The sequence below is a fragment of the Canis lupus genome, chromosome 37 (assembly GCF_048164855.1).
Source record: "Canis lupus baileyi chromosome 37, mCanLup2.hap1, whole genome shotgun sequence".
NCBI classification, from domain to species: Eukaryota; Metazoa; Chordata; class Mammalia; order Carnivora; family Canidae; genus Canis; species Canis lupus.
In genome coordinates, this window is record NC_132874.1 from 2,215,087 (window position 1) to 2,232,513 (window position 17,427).

Genomic DNA, 17,427 nt, shown 5'->3' on the forward strand with positions numbered 1-17,427 from the left:
GGCGAGTGTGAGGATAATATAAACCCGCCCTCGCTGCAGCCGGACAAAATTTCCCATCCCGCTGAGACGGACGTGTGCGCACACGAAGCCGGAGGACTGCAGCAGGGGCACGGGGTCGAGCTATCATCCGAGGGGAAGGCTCTCCCAGTGTTTTGTGGGCTTTTTTTGTTTTGTTTGTTTGTTTGTTTAAGATTTTATTCATTTATTCATGAGAGACACAGAGAGAGAAAGGCAGGCTCCATGCAGGGAGCCCGATGTGGGACCCCGCCCTGGGCTGAAGGGAGGCGCTCATCCACTGAGCCACCCAGGCGTCCCTCCCAGTGTATTTCTGCCTGAACACGGCGCCTAGCTCTTTGATAAAGAGGACGAAAGATCGAATAAACCAGACTTCTCCGGTGCTTACACTAGTTTCATTAATTTTATAACGGGATTTTCTATCAGTTGCCCGCCGCTGCTTTTTTGGAGGAAGGATGGGGGCGCTAAGAGATACAGACTCGGTCCCGCATTTAATTCTAAGGTCTTCAGGGACGCCTGGGCGGCGCAGTGGTTGAACGTCTACCTTTGGCTCGGGGCGAGATCCTGGGGGTCCAGGATTGAATCCCACATCGGGCTCCTTGCGGGGAGCCTGCTTCTCCCTCTGCCGGTGTCTCTGCCTCTCTGTGGGTCTCTCACGGATAAATAAGTAAATAAACATTTTTTTAAAAATTAAAAAAAATAATAATCTTTACCTCTTCAAAACACGGAGCCGCGGTGGATGAAGTGAGAGCACACGTCTAGGTTTTGCTTCACAAGGTCGGGGGTGGGAAGGGGGCATGAAGGGGAATAGATGATGCTAGTTGTACAGGTGTGATGCCTATGATGGTAATTTGTGCTGTTTTCTCCACCTGTGTGTATTTGAAGTTGTCATCAATAAAATGTTTATTCACTTGAATATCAACAGAGAGCCCAGAAAGGCCATCCAAAAGGACCTCCAAAATAAAATGAAAACCTTGGGCCAAGCCTGCTTTCTGCTTCTCCAGACTCCGCATGACCCTTTCCAAAACTTCATGAAAAGTCAGTCTCCCAGGAGACCCTGTCTTACATAAGCAGCTTCTTTTGTACGAACCTGAGGATCCTTTATTTTTTGTTGTTATTTTCAGGCCTACGAGTTCATCTGTGAGCACAAACGACAACCTGCCCAACTGTGTTCAAGTTTTCTTAACCAAAACAAAACAAACAAACAAAAAGTTTTCTTAACTTTCATTAAGGGTCCAGACTTGCTGCGTCAATGAAAACCTTTCAAAAGGTACAGTCCTCCGAGCCGGATTCGAACCAGCGACCTAAGGATGCCCACGTGACTCAACATCTACAGTCCTCCGCTCTACCAACTGAGCTATCGAAGGATCTGGGGTGTGGCTTCTTAGAATACTTTAAATAATGTTTATCTCAGTGGTTTTTCACTATTTTTAAAATAGGTGAACAAAAATGCTAGGAATGTTCTAAAACGGATGGAGTGGTGATCATAGAGATACATTAAATAATTAATACCTTTAAACACTTAAGCTTTGTGCTTTTTACTGTCTGTTTTAGGTTTTTATTTTCTTAAATTTTTTTACTTTATTCTTTTTTTTTTTTGTATATTTTTTATTAACGTTCGATTTGCCAACATAGTATAACACCCAGTGCTCATCCCATCAAGTGCCCCCTGCCCACCTCCCCTTCCACTATCCCTTGCTCATTTCCCAGTTAGGAGTCTCTCATGTTCTGTCACCCCCTCTGAGATTTCCCACTCATTTTCTTTCCTTTCCCCTTTAATCCCTTTCACTATTTTTTATATTCCCTGTGTGAATGAAACCATGTAATGATTGTCCTTCTCTGATTGACTTACTTCACTCAGCATAACACCCTCCAGTTCTATCCATGTTGAAGCAAATGCTGGGTATTTGTCGTTTCTAATGGCTGAGTAATATTCCATTGTTTATATAGACTACATCTTCTTTATCCATTTATATTTTAATGGGCACTGAGGCTCCTTCCACAGTTTGTCTATTGTGGACATTGCTGCTATAAACACTGGGGTGCAGGTATCTCGGTTTTTCACTGCACCTGCATCTTTGGGGTAAATCCCCAGCAGTGCAATTGCTGGGTCGTAGGGCAGGTCTATTTTTAACTCTTTGAGGAACCTCTACACTGTTTTCCAGAGTGGCTGCACTAGTTTGCATTCCCACCAACAGTGCAAGAGGGTTCCCCCTTCTCCACATCCTCTCCAACATTTGTGGTTTCCTGTCTTGTTAATTTTCCCCATTCTCACTGGTGTGAGGTGGGATCTCATTGTGGTTTTGATTTGTATTTCCCTGATGGCAAGTGATGCAGAGCATTTTCTCATGTGCATGTTGGCCATGTCTATGTCTTCCTCTGTGAGATTTCTCTTCATGTCTTTTGCCCATTTCATGATTGGATTGTTTGTTTCTTTGGTGTTGGTTATAATAAGTCCTTTATAGATCTTGGATACTAGCCCTTTATCTGTTACGTCATTTGCAAATACCTTCTCCCATTCTGTAAGTTGTCTTTTAGTTTCGTTGACTGTTCCTTTTGCTGTGCAGAAGCTTTTTATCTTGATGAAGCCCCAATAGTTCATTTTTGTTTTTGTTTCCCTTGCCTTCATGGATGTATCTTGCAAGACACTGCTGTGGCCAAGTTCAAAAAAAGGTGTTGCCTGTGTTCTCCTCTAGGATTTTGATGGATTTTTGTCTCACATTTAGATTTTTCATCTATTTTGAGTTTATCTTTGTGTATGGTGTAAGAGAATGGTCTAGTTTCATTCTTCTGCATGTGGATGTCCAATTTTCCCAGCACTATTTACTAAAGAGACTGTCCTTTTTCCAGTGGATAGTCTTTCCTACTTTGCCGAATATTAGTTAGTTGACCATAGAGTTGAGGGCCCATTTCTGGATTCTCTATTCTGTTCCGTTGATCTATATGTCTGTATTTGTACCAGTAGCGCACTGTCTTGATGATCACAGCTTTGTGGTACAACCTGAAATCCAGCATTGTGATGCCCCCAGGTATGGTTTTCTTTTTTAATATTCCCCTGGCTATTCGGGGTCTTTTCTGATTCCACACAAATCTTAAGATTATTTGTTCCAACTCTCTGAAGAAAGTCCATGGTATTTTGATAGGGATTGCATTAAATGTGTAGGTAGCCCTGGGTAGCATTGACATTTTCACAATATTAATTCTTCCAATCCATGAGCATGGAGTATTTTTCCATCTCTTCGTGTCTTCCTCAATTTCTTTCAGAAATGTTCTGTAGTTTTTAGGGTATAGATCCTTTACCTCTTTGGTTAGGTTTATTCCTAGGTATCTTATGCTTTTGGGTGCAATTGTAAATGGGATTGACTCCTTAATTTCACTTTCTTCAGTCTCATTGTTAGTGTATAGAAATGCCACTGATTTCTGGGCATTGATTTTGTATCCTGCCACATTGCTGAATTGCTGTATGAGTTCTAGCAATCTTGGGGTGGAGTCTTTTGGGTTTTCAATGTACAGTATCATGTCATCTGTAAAGAAGGAGGGTGTGACTTCTTTGCCAATTTGAATGCCTTTTATTTGTCTGATTGCTAAGGCTAGGACTTCTAGTACTATGTTGAATAGCAGTGGTGAGAGTGGACATCCCTGTCGTGTTCCTGATCTCAGGGGAAAGGCTCCCAGTGTTTCCCCATTGAGAATGATATTTGCTGTGGGCTTTTTGTAGATGGCTTTTAAGATACTGGGGAATGTTCCCTCTATCCTTACACTCTGTGGCATTCCAGCTGTTCACTCTTTAAATTCAGATGGAATTTGTAGGTTTGCAGGATGATTTGAAAGTTATCTAGGTAAGTTGTTGGGGCCAGGTGTGTTGAGGACCCCTCTCCTCCATTTTCTGGTGAGGTCCTGTTTTAGGTGTTTAAAAAACAAAAACAAAAACAAAAACAAAAAAACACCACCACCCATGTTCCATGTCCTGTTTGCTTAGGTATAATATTGATAGGACCATCACCCTTAATTCTATTGCTGTCCTGCTGTCCCTTCCGCTTACTGCCGCTCTATTTAACCAATAAATGATAATTTATCCTAAATATAGACAGCGCGGTTAAAGAGGGATCTACCACCCTGAAGTGGACATACTGCCGAGTTCATTTTGAGAACATTGCAATTCTTTTTGAAGGACAATGAAAATAATGTATAGACACAAATGTACTAGATCGAAAACAGAGGCATTGTGCGTGTGCTGGTGTGTGTTTGTGAATTGAGTGGCTCCAATACTACAGTGAGGCAAATAAATGAAACACCCGTCCCCAAGTTTAAAAAGAGAAATGTAGATATTTGTTCGTAGGGATGCTGCCATGCACTGCTAGGGAGCACCTATAACGGCATTTGGCTTCCTGGCAGAACATGGATGGAGAAAGCAGGAAGCCATCTGGATGGACTTTTCTTGACGATATATTTATAGAGAAGATTTCTGGTAAATTTATAAAAGAGTATTTCTTATTAAAAAACAAAGTACTGGGACACCTGGGTGGCTCAGCGGTAGAGCGTCTGCCTTCAGCCCAGGGTCTGACCCTGGAGACCCAGGGTCAAAGCCCACATTGGGCTCCTTGCATGGAGCCTGCTTCTCCCTCTGCCTGTGTCTCTGCCTCTCCCTCTGTGTGTCTCTCATGAATAAATAAATAAAATCTTTAAAATAAAAATCAAAGTACTTCATAACTGGGCTTTTGAAAAAATAAATTTTTCTTCAAAAGGTGCATGAGAAATCTGCCACACATAATTCATTTTTGTTTCAGTTATTCAGTTCCCTATCATGAGAAACTAAGAATATGTGGTCTGGTACATTTCTTTCCAATAATCTAACCTGATATGGGGGGACTGTGAGAAGCTGGAGTAGAAAAGGCTTAGAGAAACAAATAGCTTCTGTGTGAGACCATCTCTTCCATGTATCAAGTGTCCTGACAGAGCCTTGAACACCACAGGCATGAAAGCAGCCAAAATCTAGGATCTAAGTTCACGTGTCTCTCAAGTAAAAGCTTCCCCAATTTTCTTTCCTTTTTTTTTTTAACTGGAAAAAAATGTTTAAATTTTACCTAAGTCTCTTAGAACACACACAGATGGACATGATTTTCATTACATAGGACGACATTTCCTTTCCAATGTGTCTCCTCATCTTGGAAACATCCCTTGCAGCTAATCCAAATTTCTTTCTCTTTTCTGTCTTTTGTAAACTTTCAAACCACTACCCGATGATTCCATATTTTTCTCATCAGCTAGTGCTGGGTTAAGCACAGACAAGTGCTTGTCTGAGATTCAGCCACTTCTATTGCAGAGTTGATTTCAGTCTGAAATGTTTCTATAGCTAACTGACTCCTAGATGGTTCTGACTCAAATTTGCCTGCTCCTGAAGCCTGCAGACAATATTCCAGTGGAATCTCAGCAAAAAAAGAAGCAAACTATTGATAAATGTAACAACAGGGATAATTTCCCCTGCATTATCCTAAAGGCAGATACACCTACATGCGTACTGTATTATTCCATTCATAGTACATTCTTACAAGCACAAAACTAAAAGAATAGAAAAGTCAGTAGATAACAAAGTAGAATGTATGGGGAGGGACTAACTACAAAAGGAACATGGGGAAGTTTGAGGGTGTGATATAACTATTTTTTATCTTCATTGTCATTGTGGTTACATGACTATAATTTTGTCAGAACTCATGGAGTGGCATGTTTTATGAAGGGAGTGTTTTATGTAAATGTTGCCTACATTTTTAAAGTGGGAAAAGAAACTTCCAAAAAATTAAAGCAGGTGAAAAGTTAAAGTGTTTAGAAATCAATATAAACTTATCATCACATTTAAAAAGACCTATATGATTATCTCAATATATGCAGAATAAACATGGTAAAATTAAGGGTGCATTCATGGATTAAATTTCTGCCAACTAGTAATATAAGAGAATTTCATCAGCCTATGAAAGACATATGGGAAAACCCTACTGTTACTACATCTAATAGTGAAAGACTGAATGCTTTGCCACTAAGATCAGGTCTAGAACAAGGATATTGAATCCTGACTTCTATTCAATATTGCCCTGAAAGTTCTACCCAGTACAAATCAAGAAAGAAATAAAATCATAATTTGAAAGGGAAATGCAAAGCTATCTCTATTTACATATGATGCAACCATTATGAGAAAATGCTGGAGAATCTCCTGTAAAGCTACTGCAAATAAAAAACTTACCAAAGGTACAGGACACAAATATAATGAATTATAATTCTATTTATTAATAAGTATTCTAATATTAACACTGAACAGCTGGAACTTGAAATATAAAACACCATTTAGAAGGGTATAAAAACGTGAATCTTTATAGAGATCAATTTAACAAAAAATACAATGAAAACAATACATTCTAAACAGAAAATTCAATATTTTTCAGATGCAAATTCTTCCAAATTGACTTATACATTTAATGCCATCCCAATCAAAATCTCAATGACCAGTTTTGTAAAAATTACAAGCTGATTCTAAAGTTTATATAGACTGAAAAAGATATAAAATACTCAAAACAATTGTGAAGGAGAAGAAGAAAGAGGATTTAACACCACCTGGTTTCAAGACTTACTACAAAGCTAGATAGAGTCCAGAAAAATATGCCAAAAGTGGATATTCACATGCTAATAAATGAACTCAGACCCTACACAGTATAATGGACAAAACTCAAAATGGACGAAAACCTAAACATAAGACTAAAACTGTAAAACTTCTAGAAGAAAAATCTTTGTAACTTTAGGTTAAGCAAAAAATTCTTAGAGCACAGGTAAGCTATAAAGAAAAAAATGATAAACTGGACTTCATCAAAGTCTTTAAAAATCTCAAAAGATGCTTAAGAATGTAAGATAAGTAAAAGGCAAGCAACAGGTTGGGAAAAATATATGCAAAACATTTAGATAAATGTTTAAGGGATAAGTGACAAAGGACTTGTATCCAGAATATATAACACACTCAGTACAACTGAGTAGTGAGCCATGAATAGGCAAATGATTTGGATAGATAGTTCACAAAACAAAATGTACAGATGGCCAATAAGCAGGTGATACTGATCCTTAACATTATTATTCCTTACGGAATGCAAATTACAAGCCTCCATGAATAAGAGCTCCTGTTGCTTAACATCCTCACCAGCATTTGGTGTTGTGTTTTGGATTTTGGCCATTCTAATAGGTATGTAGTGGTTTCTCATTGGTTTTTCAGTTTACAATTCCCTAATTACATGTGATGTAAAGTATCTTTATTTGCAACCTATATATCTTCTTTATTGAGTTGTCCAGATCTTTTGCCCAAGTTGTTTATTTTATTGTTGAGTTTTAAAAGCTCTTAGTATATTTTAGATAGCAGTCCTTTATCAGATTTGTCCTTTGCAAATATTTTCTCCCAGTCTGTGGCTTCTATTCTTATTCTTTTAACAGTGTCTTTCTGAAGAAGTTTTTAATTTTAATGAAGTCCAACTTACCAATTATTTTTTTTCCTGAAGCATGCCTCTGGTGTTGCATCTAAAAAATTACCCCCGCCTCACACACACACAAAATTATCGCCATGCCCCAAGCTACCTACATTATTTTCTGTTATCTTCTAGTAATAACATAGTTTTGCTTTAACATTTAGGTGTATGATAATTTTGAGTTAATTTTTCTGATTCATTTTTTTGCATGTGGATGTTCAATTGTTCTACCACAATTTGTTAAAAATACGATTGATTGGTTTTTGCTATAGACAAGGTTTAATTCTATAGAGAAAGGATAAGCTTTCAATAACTGGTGTAGGTACAACTGAACATTCATTTATATAAAACAAAAAAATCTTTGACCCTACATCAATACCATAGTTAATTCTATTTTGATCGGAGACCTAAATGTAAAAGATAAAACTTCCAGAAGAAAATCTCTGTGACTTTTGGTTAGGCAAAAAAATTTTAGCACACCAAAGAGCACAAAAATATAAGGTGTAAAAGAAAAAAAAAAGACAAATTGGACTTCATCAAAAGTTTAATGTTTGCTTTTCAAAAGATACTGCTAAGAAAATGAAAAGTCAGATCACAGAATGGGAGAAAATATTTGCAGGACAAACACCTGACAGATAAGACTTTTATCCAGAATACATAAAGCATTCTTACAACTCAAAAAGGAGGCAAACAATTCAATTTAAAAAAAAAAAAAAAGGAAGGATTTCAACAGACACTTCACCAAAGAAGATATACAGGGACAAATAACTACCTGAAAACGTAGACATCATTAGCTGAGGGGAGTGCAAATTAAAACCACATGAGATGCCTGGACACACTCATTGTAGGAGGCAGAATTCTAAGAGGGCCCTGAGATTTCCACCCACCTCTTATAATATCTGAGTAATCCCCACCCCATAAATATGGGTAGGACATGTAATTGTGTCTTGTTAGTTACAAATTTGAATGGCTAATATTTAAAAAACTGTTCCAAGTGTCATCTAAGATGTAGAGAAACAAACTCTCATCCATTGTTAATGAGAATGTAAAATGGTACAGCCATGTTGGATAATAGTCAGTAGATTCTTTAAAAGTTAAATATACACCTACCATAGGATCCAGCAATCCCACTCCTATATATTTACTGCAAATAAATGAAAACACATGTCCACGCAAAGACTTATACCCAAAATATTTATAGCCACGTGATAGTTTGCAAGGACAACCACAAAAACATACCATAGACTGGGTGACTAAAACAGAAATGTATATCCTTATAGTTCTGGATATAGTTCTGGAGGCTGCAAGTCCAAGATCAAGGTGTCAGCCAGACTGATTTCTTCTGAGGCCTCTGTTTGGCCCAAAGAAGGGTATCCTCTTGTTTCCTCTGCACACCCATGCCTCTAGTGTCTCTCTCTCTATCCTAATCTCTCCTTCCTATAAAGACACAGGTCAAATTGGGTCAGGGCACACCCCACATCCTCATGTGAATGTTGTAAGTAACTTCTTTCAAGGCTCTGTCTCCAAATACAGTCTCATTCTGAGGGCCTGGAAATTAGAGCTTTAACATATGAAGGGGGGCATGTAATTCAGCCTGTAATTGTAAATATTTTCTCAGTTCTATTAATAATAATAAAAACAATAAAAAATTTAATCAGCTGGTGAATGAATAAACTAAATTATAGCACATCCTTGCAATGGATGACTGAACAGTAAAAAGGAATGAACTATGGATGTGCACACGACCAGGAAGAATCTCAACAGCATTGTGCTCAGTGGAGGAAGCCAGACTCAAAGCAGCACGCTTATATGATTGAATATAATTTTCAAAACTCATCAAACTCTACACTTAAAAGGAATGAATGTTATTGTGTTTAAATTATATTGCAGTAGACGTAATTAAAAACAAAACCATGCAAAAACTTCAACATCAATTTGACGTCTTGCTAAGCAGTCGGTTTCTTGCTGCACACAGCCTCCTTAGCACAGATTCCCAATTTACTCGTTTTCTTTTCTTCTGCCTATAGTACTTATTCTTTTTAACATATTATACAATTACACAAATTTGTTTTAACCATATTTTCAAATCTCCAACGCTTTCAAGCTGATGTTTTCAGTATTATATCCAACAGTTTTAGTTGTCCTAAATGTCACATTTGGGGAAAGTTACCTAGTTGCTTGTGTGAAAAGCAGCCAGAAACAAATGCAAATCCTTCATCAGTTAAGGAACCACCATGCAGCACTCAGATGTCCTAGACTTTCAGCAAATTGATGTAATGGACTATTATGCTGTCTCCCACATGGAGAAGCCAAGTGTACCGTATATGGCCATATATGGTGAGCTGTAAAGGACATTACTGCTTTTTAAAAATATTCTGACACAGTGTTCTAGCATATGTAGAATTATAGACCATTACTCTTTTGGAAATACATGTGGCCATGCAACACAATTGTTTTAACAAATGATATGTCTCTTCTGGAAGTTTGAGAGTTAATGAGCAATTCACCATGTCCCTCTTTACCCTCAGCCTGACAAACTAATTTATGATCTGAGTTGTAGAGGATCTACCAGTCAGGGTCCCAGGATGGAGTGGAGTCCACTAGCCAAACCATGATTTATATGACACAAAAATAAGAGTTTCTGGTTATGAGCCCACATGATTCTCAGGGGGCTCAATAATGAGGGATGCTTATTACTCCACTGTAACTTAACCTATTTAAGTGGACATATACAGGAAATCTGAAAATCTGAATCCACTAAGAAGGCTTATTCACCTCCTAAGAAAATACTCAACAAAAATGTGTGGACTGTGCCAAGATATATGGTAAGAGTTTTCAGATTTTTTTTTTAAAAACAATTGTCCATGTTATATCACTGAGCGATGAAAAAGCTCAGTGACATTTTGCGGAAAGTCTACCTGCTGGCCTAGTGTCATCTTACACCACTTTAAGAGATGTGGGTTTTTTTTTTTTTTTTTCCAATTACTCCAAGAAATGGGTTCTAGGAAAGTGTTCTGAAATAATTCCTACTCATAGGCTGAGGCTCTTTGTGGAATTCCTGAATGTGTTGAGCTAAAAGTAGAACCACTTCACTGGAGCGAATACAAATCTGGATTGGAAGTTGTACATACTATGGCAATTTTTCAAGACTGGACACTGCGTACGTGAGCTGGGACTCCAAGCAAAAAGGATTTAATTTATAAAAATAAAAAATTTTTAAAAAGGATTTAATTTAAAGTCTCGGACAGAGGCATTTCACCTGCTCCAGGTCCCAGCCATATCAGCCATAGTGGCCGCCCTTGTCCAAACTGTCTCAGAATTCAGACTGTTTTCCTTTTTTCTTGGTGGCTTCTCCCAGCCACTTGGTCTTTGGGAACAGGCTGAAAACTATAGCACGAGTCTTCAAACCCAAACTCTCCTGATTCCTTGCTGCTCCTGAAAATTACCAATCCAGGTAATTTTTAAAAGTGGAGTTTTATACCAGACTGGGAGTGAAAAGACTGACCAACGTTACATGACCACGTCACATATTTGTGCCCTGTGCACTTCCGTGGCTTGAAAGCTGGAGGAAACCTGGTGGTTGACTTGTTTCCACTTTCAGTTCTGGTGCTGGGCCTGTACACGTCTGAGCTCCACTGTTCTCCCAACGCCTCCCAGCCCCGGGCCACCCCCAGGTACGGCCTCGGCCAGCCTGCAGGGGGACAGCTCGATGCTGATGTGCGCAGGGGGAGGGAATGAGCTGGGCCTGTCCCCTCTTTCATCCTTCACACCCGCTCCTCGGAAACACAGAAGCCGGCGAGATGAGAACACATGTCCAGGTGGTGCAGAGGTCAGGGTGCGGGGTGGGGGTGGGGGTGGGGGTGGATTTAGTTTACATGCTGCCGACAGGGTGGCTGCGCCGGGGCTATGGGCGAATGAAGTTCATTAAGCTACTTCCCACCTTGGGGTACGTCTGAAATTCCTCCAATAACAGGCCCCTTCAGGGACCCCCAGGGTAACCGGGGGCCCCTACTCCCCAGGGGCGCGCGCCCTTGGAGCTGCGCTGCGCAGAGAGAGGTTGCGGTTCGCGCCGGACTAGTAGGACCGAGACGGCTGGGACAGCGGCCCGCGGACCCGCCGCGGATGTATTTCGTGCTCGTAAATAAGAGAGGTGCCCGCGTTCCTGTTTGAGCGGAAAGTCCTCTGTAGACGCGCCAGAAGGTGGGGTCAAGGGTTACGGCGGCTTCCCCGGAGGAGCCCGGCATCTCCAAAATTGTCGTCCTTCGAGCCGGATTCGAACCAGCGACCTAAGGATGCCTCATTGCTCCATCTACAGTCCTCCGCTCTACCAACTGAGCTATCGAAGGACCCCGGAAGGGCCTCTTGCAGGATTGCTGAAATAATGTCTATCCGGAGGGTTGCCGTGTTGGTAACGTTCAGATTCGCTTCTAAAAGTGCAACTTTGAGCTGTCTTCTTAGATACCGAGTGTATTTTCTATAATGAACTGGGTCATGGCCATGGCTTTAGAAATACATGAAATTCATTGGGTTGTACATCTCAGACGTTAGGATATTACTTATGTCTATCTCAAGGAAAAAACCCAAAGGGTACCCATCCCATGTCCTCTTACCCTAGGAATAGCATAGCTCAAAGTAATGCCCTGGGTTACACCCGGCTTCCTTCCTGCTCTCTGGTGACTTCCTTCTTCTCTCAAAAGCGTCAGTTTGTTCAGTAAGTGTTATAGTTGCCATAAATACAGACAACTAGGCTGAAGATCTCTGGGTTGGGAACAGAGCAATGCCTGGCATTTTGGTACACTGCAGTACTTCATTCTGAAAGTCTAATGGGAAATCGTGTGTATTCATAATGCCAGCGACAAAAAATTTGGAGTGTTGAGTGTGTGCACGTGTGTGTGTAAATTTTTTGTTGTTGATGTTTGGGTGGTTCATATTATATTGCGTAATTATAGTAGAGCAATTAAAATGAAACACAAATCCTGAAAATTATTAAATGGAGATATAAATATTCCTTTTCAAAGTTCAATCATTCAACGTTGAAGTTCAACATAGATTCATCAGTTTCCTTGCATCTGCTGCAGAAATAGACACAGATGGAGAAGATACTACACTATCTGGAGCAAATATGTATACATTTTCCTTTGTAATATATTTAAGGAAAAGATTTAAGATATTTAAGGAAAAGATTTAAATATATTTAAGGAAAAAATATAATTAAGGAAAAGTGGATTTCTGTATAAAATATCTGTACTTATTAAAATAAAATTTCTACAAAATTATATTATTGAAAACATTCCAAAATTTTCTTCAAACAGCACTCACCAATGCCTATTAGAAATGTTGAAAGCACATGGTTGCTCTTGAACTTAGTCATTAGGTCCTTTTCTGTGAGAAACTCAGAGAATAGGACCTAGTGACTTTTTTTCAGTGTTTCTAGCCTGATAGAAAATTCACAGCTAGAGGAAAAATAATCTTAAGAAGTGGACTGTTTCTCTTGACATTATTAGGTGTCCTGTCCATGCCTTGAAACCCAGTGGAAAATAGCCAAGTTGCCAGCAAGTGACAGGATTTCAGAGTGCTGCAAGATTCATTACTGGGGTAATGAGGCACAGGAAGTCCACAGAAGGGAAACAGGAATGTATAAGCCCACTCTCCCCTGCTCCCAGGCTTGCATTCTTCTTCTAGCTTCCTCCTGCCAAAGCCTAACATGGGGTGGGGGGGCCTCCATAATGTGGTATACAGAGCTCCTGCCTCACAAGGCAGATTGAAAAATGATTATTGTCTTAGTCTGCTCAGGCCACTGTGACAAAGTATCACAGGCTGGGTAACTTTAACAATGGAAGTTAATTTTTCTCACAGTTTTGAAGGCTGGAAGTCCATGGCCAACGTGATGGCCATTGGGTTCCTGGTGAAAGCACTCTTCTTGGCTTGTGGATGGTCATCTCCTGGCTGTGTCTTCACGTGGCAGAGTGAGCTTTATAAGGGTCTCCCCTTATAAAGACACTAACCCTATGATATCAGGGTTAGTGCTCTACCCTTACAACCTTATTAATCTTAATTACTTTGCTATTCCAAACACAGTCATATTGGGGATTAGAGCTAAAAACATTTGAATTTTGGAGGGAACACAACTCAATCCAGAGCAGAGAGCTTAGAGTTGAGTCAATGGTTTAACAACTGGTGAAGCTTCTATGTGAACTTTAAAATAATATTCTTGATTTTCATTTAGTACCTGTGGAAACTGAGTGTTGGAAAATGTAATACCCAATTCGGTATTACTGGAAACCAGCACTCCCAGCTCACGATTGAAAGTCCCCAGACAAACCAGTCACTTCCAGCTGAGTTGTGCCAGTGCCCCCATGGATCTGAGCTACGTCCTGTCACTAAATTCTGCACCTGCACCCCTAATAGAGTCATTGAAAATAAATAGGGAGGGAAAAAATGAGTGGAGGCCCAACTGACTTGCGTCTGCAGCCAGGCAAATTCTGTCCAGGGAAGAGTAAGTAGAAAGCACACAGGTGATGGAGAGATTCAGGGTAAGGCTGACCTTGAGCCAAATCTTGAAACGAATGGTGGGTTTCTACACACACATAGGACACCTGAGTTGTGGACTCTCTGGTCTAAGTTGTGAGGAGGAAGGTAGGTGGAAGGTTTTGTCCCTCAGAAAGTTATTCATCCCTTTTAATCAGTCGTGATTGCAATGAAAAAGAAAAAAAAAAAGAACAAACGTAAAGGGTATTTTAAGGATCTCAGAAATGCCTGCTCTGCATAGAGACATAGAGTCACTTTCTTGAATGAGTTGTTTCTCCTCCATTTGAATTTTGATCACTTGCTTTCAATGTCATTAAGAGTAAAAATAACACTAACCCAAAAAGAGGAAGTCTCCCACGATGGGATATTAGGGCAAGAAACAGTTGAAGGTTTGGATGTTGGTTGAAGGCCTTCAGATGGCTTTCTGGAATGTGATGGGTTTCTGGCAATGCCCAGCGAGTCCTCCTCCCCAGAGCGAGCTCCCAACAGTAACCAGCACCAAGTACCCAATAGGTCCAGTAAAAGTAAAAGACACGGCTACCACCTTTGTCTTTTTGCAAAGACTCTGCATCTAAGCCTGCAGTCATAATTATCTTAGCATCCTAGTAATGTTTTCCTTAGAAAAAAACAAACTTGTTACACCCTTTGATCAAAACCGGGACTGCAGAAGCCAGAATGAAGAAGAAATTAACTGGGACGCGCGCCCCCTCGTGCCCATGTGTCCACAGGCGATGATTTTAAAAAAGAAAAGAAAAAAAAAAAAAAAAAAAAAGCCAGGCAGGGATAGATGTAGGGACTTTGGAAAATCTGTTTCTCGGGCCAGCTGAGTCAACGAGTGGAAAATTTAGGGGTGCAGGGATTGTCGGGATCTACTGCGAAGGCCAAAGCCGCGCCTCATTGCTCGAGAAACTTGGTTTTCCCTCCTGGATGCGCCTGCAGCTTTCTTCCGGTCCCGTTTCCTCAGATAGGAACCCAGGGTTAAACTCTCGCCCAGTTTCTAAGACTAGCGTTTCTGAGGATTCCCTGGCCTGGACTCCGCCTGCACTCCCGGGTCTTCCCGACAGGATCCAGACCCGTAGGGCAGGTTGTGGGTGGCTCGGAGGAACATCACCCCGGCTGCAGTCTCGCGCTTCGTTCGCGCCCAGTACTAACAGGTGGCGCCTGAATCACCTCCAGGTATCTAAGGGAGTGAGAAAGGCGCGGCGGCATCTCGGGTGGGGAATTAGCTCAAATGGTAGAGCGCTCGCTTAGCATGCGAGAGGTAGCGGGATCGATGCCCGCATTCTCCAATTTTAGGCTTTTTCAAACAGGACCAGCATAAAGCTTGGCCAGGTCCCTAATAGGGATGGCCTTTCCTTCAAAAGCCACGCTCTGGTGTCTTGTCTTCGGACAGTGCTGGGATAGGCATGGCTAAGTTCTTTACGGAGGATTTCTCAAACGTTTTGCAGATTTGAATATCAGTGTCTGCCAAGTGGATTTACACGTCTAGATTTATTTATGCATTAATATTATATTTGCATTCGCAGAATCTATTTCCCACATGTCCCATCTATTGAGGGCAACCTGAAGTTCTTAAAACTGTGACGAATGATTCCCATTTCTTAATGAGATGGTGAAGAGCCAGATAATATGTAGGTATGTTGGAGATTTGTTTTCGAAACATGCATTTTTCCTCTTCTGGGGTGGTCTTTGGAGGTGGTGGTGATAATGCTGATACTGATACTGGACTATGGCAGTATACTGGAGTATGGCCCAATTATGGGAGATGGAGGACCTCTATGGTGTTTTGGGGAGAAGCTCAGACCAGGACTATCTAACAAATTTTGCATCCAAAGCCCAAATATTATCCTTGAAAAGAAAATTGAACCATTTTTCTTCTTTATTCTTTTGTCCCAATTTGTTTTCAAAAAGCAAGAAGTGACTCAGGAGCTACCATTTTAGACCAACCTTCAGCCCTTAATAGGGGTAGTTTCCAATACATTTTAGGGAGTGGTTCTCAAACCACTACCCCAATTCGAGACATTCTGACCTACATCAAAGTTTGAGAATCATTAAAGAATAAGAGTTCTGAAACATAGTAAGGAAAATACAAAACATTATCAAGGACAAAATTCTCACACAGCTTTTTAAACTCTGGTCTAATATATTTGTAGCTGAGAACTCTTCCATGGTGCTTAGTATCATTTTTGAGACAGGGTACAAGTGTGATTAATGTATCTTAATGAGATTGACCCAAAATTAGCAAATGCTTTCTATTGTTAAGAGAAATCTCTCTTTTGAGCTAATTCCCAAAATGGGTAGAAAATCCTGCCAATCCCCCTGTCTTGTCTGTTATTTGTAATTCTAAAATTTTTGTTTGTCTTGTATCTATGGTCCTCAAACCTTGCAGCCCAGTAATATCATCTGGAAGTTTTTAAAACTACCAATGCCTAGATCCCATCTCCAAACTATCCAAGCAAAGGTGCGTTGTAAAATCTGCCCAGGTAACTCTGTATCCACCGACTTTCTTAGCCAGGTTGAAAACCACAGTTACATTTAAAAAAAGAAAAGAAAAGAGAAAAAAGAAAACCACAGTTACATAAGTAAACAGAGAAGGGGGAGTAGTGCCCCTGAATTTCATACCACCCCCGAGCCTTCTTCACCTGGAAAAACCCCTTTCCAGAGACTCGGGACTCCGAGCCCACCAGGAGGCGCGCGTGTTCCACCAAGTACCCGCCGGTCGCGGCCTTCCGGCCGGGGTCCCGGATCGCGGGAAGGGAGAGCGGAGACGCGTCTGCCGACCCCGAGCCCCGCTGGGCCGCCTCTGCTGCGCCTGGTCAGGGACCGGTATTTCTCGGCGGCCCGCAGCTATCCTGTATGGAAAGTATGGGGCTGAAATGAACTCTGATCGCGCGGTGTTAGTCATTGTTCCAGAAATGGAAAAAAAATGTTTAAATTGGACTCGCTGTCCATCGGGATAGTCTTAGTAGATGAGCATCGAGGATATATGTATATGTAGCTGGAATACACCATTTCAGGGTGGAGGTTTAAAAAAAAAAACCCGCAAAACTTGAACTCCTTCGAGCCGGATTCGAACCAGCGACCTAAGGATGGCCGTGCGGGCTTCCACTACAGTCCTCCGCTCTACCAACTGAGCTATCGAAGGAATCACACCGCCTGCTCTTCTCGCAGCAGATGCCATCTCTGCGCAAGGTTGGGCGTCTGCAGGCGCTGATGGCTCGATTTAGCTGCGTTGCTCACAGGTCTGCCTGCCCCAGCCGCGTCCACTTTTTTTTTTTTTAAGCTTTTTTTTTTTTTTTTTTTTCATAATCCAGCAACCTCACGGAAGTGACACTCAAAGGTACACTGCCCCCGACGAAGAAGAAAACGGGAGCATCCGCTGGTTTGC

At 40.9% G+C, this 17,427-nt stretch overlaps 4 non-coding genes across 4 annotated transcripts; 1 reads left to right on the forward strand and 3 right to left on the reverse strand.

Annotated features, from left to right (window-relative positions):
* Nucleotides 1-1,291: 1,291 nt before the first annotated feature.
* TRNAY-GUA (transfer RNA tyrosine (anticodon GUA)) lies at nt 1,292-1,382 on the reverse strand. Its single transcript is given in 2 exon segments — nt 1,292-1,327; nt 1,346-1,382. It is a non-coding gene; the product is annotated as a tRNA-Tyr (tRNA).
* A 10,387-nt stretch (nt 1,383-11,769) lies between these two features.
* Nucleotides 11,770-11,857, reverse strand: TRNAY-GUA (transfer RNA tyrosine (anticodon GUA)). Its single transcript is given in 2 exon segments — nt 11,770-11,805; nt 11,821-11,857. It is a non-coding gene; the product is annotated as a tRNA-Tyr (tRNA).
* A 3,398-nt stretch (nt 11,858-15,255) lies between these two features.
* TRNAA-AGC (transfer RNA alanine (anticodon AGC)) lies at nt 15,256-15,328 on the forward strand. Its single transcript has one exon. It is a non-coding gene; the product is annotated as a tRNA-Ala (tRNA).
* Nucleotides 15,329-17,094: 1,766 nt separating this feature from the next.
* TRNAY-GUA (transfer RNA tyrosine (anticodon GUA)) lies at nt 17,095-17,184 on the reverse strand. The gene is given in 2 exon segments: nt 17,095-17,130; nt 17,148-17,184. It is a non-coding gene; the product is annotated as a tRNA-Tyr (tRNA).
* Nucleotides 17,185-17,427: the final 243 nt, after the last annotated feature.